Source organism: Nicotiana tomentosiformis, chromosome 3 (assembly GCF_000390325.3).
Source record: "Nicotiana tomentosiformis chromosome 3, ASM39032v3, whole genome shotgun sequence".
Classification (NCBI taxonomy): Eukaryota; Viridiplantae; Streptophyta; class Magnoliopsida; order Solanales; family Solanaceae; genus Nicotiana; species Nicotiana tomentosiformis.
Genome location: NC_090814.1, coordinates 41,870,295 through 41,877,643, shown reverse-complemented (window position 1 = coordinate 41,877,643; position 7,349 = coordinate 41,870,295).

Here is a 7,349-nt window from a genome sequence, read left to right as displayed (position 1 = left end):
ACTAAATTTCTGAACAAGTAAAATAATGCAGCAGCTGTTATAGCTCTAACCAAATCGTAGATGACCCTGAAACTCATTTGATAAGCCCAACATAATCCTTGTGATAGTACACCCAAGATAGCCTTTTGAATCACCCTAATTGGCCTTAAAATGAGGGTGATATGATGTTTTGAAGTTTAAAGGAAGTCTGAATATTTAAGGGATAAAAATGGCATTTTCGTAATTATTTTACACCAGAAAATCAACAACTAAAGAATCTTCGTTTTAGAACCCAAAACTCATTTGGAATCTCTCGGATACAAACCATATATACATTTCAATCATAAAGCTCGCTACGAACCTGTTCGCGCACTCAAAATACCGAAAAGAGGTCATCTTGACCCGATATTGACCATGGTCAAACGCCAAATCCTTAACTTAACTAGTTTCTCAACAAATGATGCAAAACACACCCGAGCCCCTCGGGACCCCATCCAATCGTACCAACAAATACAAATACATTATCCAAACTTATCAAAATCCTTAAAACGTGCACGGGAACATCACAACAAAGAATCGAGGCTCAAACAGAATAGAATTTCTCTTCTGGTATTAAATGTTCATTCTTTCAAAAGAGTGTCTGAATAACACTTAAACACTTTAGATTACTTCCAAATTTTGCACACAAGTTCAATTCAACTATATGGACCTATCCAAAGTCTCTGAACACCAATTGGAGTCCAATAACATCAAAGTCAACTCTTAGTTAAACTTTTGAACTCTTAAGTTCTTCAAATTGTCAACTTTCGACAAATAGTGTCGAATCCTTCTAGGAACCTCCAAAACCGAATCCGAACATATGTACAGGTCCAAAATAATCATACTAATCTATCGAAACCATAAAAACTTGATTCCGATTCTGTTTACCCAAAAGTCAAACCTTGGTCAACTCTTCCAACTTAAAGCTTCCAAATCATAAGTCATTCTTCCAAATAGATCCTGAACCACTCGAAAATTAAGACCGACCATACACGCAAGTCATAATACATCATATGAAGCTACTCAAAGTTTCAAACCATGGAACGGAATAGTAGAGCTCAAAATGACCGATCGGGTCATTACATTCTCTCCCACTTAAACATACGTTCATCCTCGAACGTGCCACGAGTCATTTCAAAGCCACCAATTAACTGTATAAACCCGTCATACACATACTCATGGGTTATCCCACGTGACCCCAATCCATATAAGTCCTCCAACTCAACATAACCGAAGATTCTTCCTTCAACCTAATCCTTAAACCTTGGAACCTAGTTTCCAACATCCGCACTTCATTATAAGACCCAATTCTCACATCCATACACTGGATAAGTCTGAATAAAGTGTACCAAGAAATAACCATAACCGAGGATGTAATCACATGATATACCACATAACTCAGATACTCACAACAATAACTTCTGACCACAATAGCTGCCCAAAAACAAAGCTGGTACCGGTAGTAAACCTCATATTAAATAAAAACCTCATTTAAAACCTTCATACACTGCTGATGATGAAAGAAACACGCGGAAAATCATCACCACTCATCATATCAATAAGTCAAGAGGCTCACTTGTCCGACAAGGACCATTGCCCAATTTTGAGAGGAAATATGGCATCCTTCTCCCAAACGTTCCTCATCCCAATACGATAGTGCAAATCTTAGGTCTAGAGACCTCATCTCCACCAATATAAGCAGCCCAACTGACAAGTCACACCAAAATCCATATGGAGCCCCACACAACGCCGTTCCATACACCAAATAAGTAATAATTCAAACATGATAGATAATAGTAAGAAAGTTAAATAAGAAGGCTACTAAGCAGGTTAAGCAGGCGAGGTAATATTAACATCTTCATATGAACTATTTTCAACAAAGTAAAAGCAAAATGCATGAAATAAGCATAAGGAGTTACATCTTATCACAGTACCGTGCGGCACACAACCCGATCCAATCATATCAATCCACATAGGGGTACCTATCGAGCCATAATGCTTGGGCTCACTGTTCACATGTACGTCAACATCAAGCACGATAGAGTGCACAAATATAACTGTTGGAAGATGATTAGGCATAACAATACTGAGAAAGACAAGCACAACTATGGTGCAATAAGCAAATAAACATTACGAGGGCCATCTCGCCCATAATTCCATAAGGCCTAAACGGAATTACAATATGCCTGCGAATAATCATGTAACCTCACATCCTGTCATTTCATAAGGGAGAAACACATAAGCAAACCCGATCTGATATAGAATACCCATTCTTATTAGGCCTACAAATAGCCCCCAAATCAATTTCGATCATCCTCAAATAGAAAAATAACCTCCCAAAAGCCCATATCAACCTATCCATAACACATACCATCAGCTATACAATTTTGTTGTTAACATCTCTTTACAGTTCGCAATCAAGAAACAATTTGCCCACGAGAACATCTAGTCTCTTAACCTCATGAATACTGAAATTTCCATATCCGATCCTAACTCTACTACTCAAATTACTAATGCATCACTCATACACCATTGTCTTACAGAAAATACCCACCTACATCTTTTGTGCCACGTAGCAAAACCTGAACCACAATAGCTTAAAACTAAGAAATCACTGTAATATTAGTCAAGCATCTGCAGGTCAAAACACAAGGCGCCTTCTAAAATGCACACCCGTCCCAAGTGATACCTGATAATGCCAGTACTCTCTTAAATACATAAAATTGTTCGTGCCATCAAGAACTCATATCCTTCCCTTAAAAACTGAACCGCAACCTTGAACTCATAATTTTCTAACCCACACGGTGCACCGCCACTAACATGCTAACTCGTGAAAATACGAAAATCTCATAATCAACTCTGAACCACAAGCAAGTTGAACACCTCATCAACTGAGAACCTCTCATTTAACTCAATCTAGGAAAATGTCACTGTCACGCCCCGACCTCAGGGAGCGCGGCCGGTACTCAACCGAGATAATCTGGCCAAGCAAGCCTGTATAGTGCCTTCTACCAGACTCACCCATGAATAAAGAGAAGGTATATTTCATTAATTAGACAATAAGAAGGTTACATGAACAATCCAAATTTCATTACCGTTAGAACTTTATTCAAGATTTCCCCAAAATATGACATTACACGTTCATAGTTTAGAAGTGGAAACATATGAAACAAATACAACATTTCTAATTTGACTTCCCAAAACAAAGGTACCACCCACGCTATGTCTATGGAGCCTTTAATAGATACAAAATAGTAGCATGATGGTGCAGGCAACAAGGCTTCGGCTATTTCTCAAAACAATATACACAACTGACAAGAGATACAAGACCCCAAAATGAAATGGGGCTCACCAAGTCAGCTGAGGAGAGGGTGGGCTGCTGTCACTGATCAATACCACCTGCTATGGAACCACCTGCATCCATTAAAGATGCAGCTCCCCCTACAAAGGGGACGTAAGTACATATGGAATAGTACTAGTATGTAAAACTAAACACCCTCTCAATAGAACGAGTCACAGTAAAAGGAGAAGGAAACATAAAATCAATAAGAGCCTCAGATAGTATCAAAGGGTCAATTTAAGAGAAAAGTAAATTTCAAGTAAGTTTCAATATTTTTATGTTGGGAGATCTTTAGTACCGATATACCACCGTGCTTTTTGTACGAAGTCCGATCTCAGCCCGATCGACTAAGCCATCGCACCCTGAGACATCGACTCACAACACCACCACATAAACGACATGGCGTCCGATCTCAGCCCGGTCGACTAAGCCGTCTCACCACAATGCCGTGTGGGTCAACATCACATCACATCTTGCTATCATTAATCCCATCCCATTTAAGGGGAAATATCTCAATACATCAATCTCATCCCATACAAGGGGAAATAATCTCATCACATCAACACGGGGATTTACCTCTCAATACTCCTACACCGGCACGTGTAGTTTCGGGGTTAGGTTATTTCGACCTACCCTTCCTCGGTGACTAAACGATACTCCCAAAGCATTTATTATCTAAGGGTTTTACAACTCATTTCATAATCTTTCACACGTCTTTCCATTTCATTGGCACTAGTGGCCACAATTGTAATATCATTCTTGGCATGTCGGCCGTATTTAATATTTCATACTCACCCCTATAACTTTCAAGTGCTACCATGGATTATCATCAATAAGAGAATTTTTAAATCAGGACTTTAAGTACACATATGGGAAAACAAGAGTCTTAAGCACATTGAGTTTCTCTACCATGATTAGGCAAGCTAGCTTGCAATTGAAACATGGTTTTTAAATCACAACACCTTTGATACATTGATCCTACTAGATTACATTCTCAGAGGGAATCATGATATGATAGGAAAATTTGGAGAACATTTTGGGTACATACTTCTTTCAACACAACACTTATTTTAAAATAATCAAATCTATTAGGAATGGCTCGGAATATGAGACATAAGAAATTGAGCCAATCATTATCGCAACTTTCTAGGACATCATGGAAGTCGATTCTATAAGAGGAGTTTAGCCAACATACCTTGCTTTGAGCTTCCTTAAAGTGCTACAATGTTCCGAAAATCTTAGCAACTTTGATCTATTTAGAAAATAACAAAATTGAACACAAATTAGGAGGGTATTCGTGGTTTCAACTCATTTGAGTATTTTATCAAATACTAGGTGGGCATTATGATTTCAAGGCCCTCCTATTGTGGATTCCTTCTTCCCACAACCCAAAGTCTACCTATTTGAGATCAACAATCTTCCAATAAACCTTGATAGTACATGCATGCATAAATAACGCTCTCACACCCAATAATCACACTCCCCATTAATCATCTTCTACCCCAAATTCGAAATTCAAACTAGGATATGGAACCTTACCTCTTGGATGAAGAACTTGTGAGTTTTCCTTGTGGATTCTCCAACCTTTGGGCAACGATTGATGAGGAATTAGCTTAGGAACTCCCCTCTAACTCTAGAGCATTTCCTTACTCTAAAATATCAGATTTTTACCTTACAAATGGTCCTTAATGTCTATATATCGAAATAGGGTTGGGTTATAAAAACCAGAAAATAGACCCTCCGAATACAGCTCTGCGGTCACAGAGTGGACCGCAGATCAGGTCTGCGGCCCACAAAATGGACCGCAGAAAGGGTCCCAAACACTGGGTTGGTCTGGTCCAGTCTACAACTAGGTCTCTGGCCCGCAAATGTTACACCCTGTGCGTCCCAAGGTGACGTATAATGAATATGAGACTTGTTAATCATGATTTAAATGAGTTTACAGTCATAATATAACTATATATGATGTTTGGATAGAAAATATAAAGTTTGAGAAAAATCAAATTTAAGTTGCAGAAAAACCGACTAAGGAATTGCCTTGTAACAAAGCTTTTTGATAAATATATTTTGGGACATATTATATACAAAATTGAAGGTCTTGTAATGTAGTTTCCAACGTACTTAACCATTCATTCATATGGCATCTGAATAAAAAGATATAACCATCGGAAGATGGGCCAATGCGAGGGTGCCAAGCTAGCACCTCTTTGACTTTTCAAAAGTTGATATATAGGTCTTAACTCATCTCTCTCTTCATTTTTACATAGAACCCGACCATAGAACACCATAAAAACTATGTAAAATCGAGAAGCGATAACATGAGAACGATCCCTACGATGTAAGTATCATTATACCGCCTCTCTTTTTTCTTTGTAGTTCGAATTTTGGGAGGTACTTCATAGTTAAGAAATGTCAATTTCTGTATTTAATTGTTTAAATATCAAGGAAGGTTGATAAATTGGTTTCCTATTAGTTAGAACTCACGGTACAGTGATCGGAAGTCGTGAGTTCGATTTTTTCCCACTTTTAGTGGACTGTTTTCTAGTCCACTCGTGTTGGCCTATTGTGTTGCTGATTTATGGAGTTTGGAAGGATAAAAGGGCATAGAGAAATGCCGCAAGTGGTAGGGTAGTAGGTTGGTCGCTCATCATTGCAGTTTCAGGCTAATGGATAACTTGTTGATTGGGTGTGTTATGGTATATTTGGGATTTTTTTGTATTGAAGTTCCCGAATTGTAATTAGGTTGGTTTTGAGTTACTGATTGTATTGTGTTTGTATCTCACCTATAGTAGTCTTGAGGGAGCAGTAAAATCAGGGGAAATACTGCCCGTTATATTTTAGAATCGAATTATCGTTTGAGATACGTCATATACTGGCGCCATCTAAGTTGTACATGTATTTCTTTGTTATAAGGTTGGCACACTAGTTATCATAAGCTTGTTGTTGAGTTGCATTGATCACTTGAGGTATGTTAAGGCTATCCCTTCTTTCCTTTTGGCATGATCCATATGATAACTATGAAATGAGCAAGAACACAACTTTCATAAATAATTCTATTCTTAGAAGTACTAGGGTGGCCTATGTTCTGGATTCCCCATATGTCCTACTATCAATTCGTTTGTTCATGGGTCTCATGATATTCCAAGAGATCTTATTGACTTACTTCATTATGCATTGCATCCATTTATACATGTACACTGACCCATGACCAGATGGCATTATATACGCGTATAGTATATGTATATGGGGTATGGAGAAAGGTTATGGCGTTATATAGGCACCACCACCTGATCTGCTGGTATACGTTTATGATTTTGCCCACAGAGGCTGAGATGATATGATGGGATGCCCTCGGAGGCTTGATGATCTTATGTACGCATATACCTATGCATGATATGATATTTATACGCATACGCATGACATTATAAATGTTTAATAATTCACAGAGCTATTTAGACTTACCGGTTGAGTCCTTTACTCCATGTTTCTTTCATGTCTGTTATATACTAATTTTTATGCCTTACATACTCGGTACATTATTCGTACTGACACTCCTATTGCTTGGGTGCCTGCGTTTCATGCTCGCAGGTATAGGAAGACAGGCTGACGGTCCCCCATCTTAGGATCCTTGCTCAACAAGAGTTGGTGTCCTCCATTTGATCCGGAGCTGCTATTGAGTTTTGGTACAATACTTTTGTATACATATGGGTATGACGGGGCCCAGTCCCGTCCTTTATACAGTTGTACACTCTGTTAGAGGTCTGTAGACAGTCATGTATAGTTGGATAGTATATGGCCTTGTCGGCTCGCCCTATCGTATTTCGTATATATATATATATATATATATATATATATATATATATATATGTCTTTTGCGAATGTTTTCCCATATATGTTGTTCATATGAATCAGTAGTTTATTTCCAGACATTATGCATGACCTACACTTATTTCATGTTTATATCTTAGACGTATACATAAGGGTGTTCGAT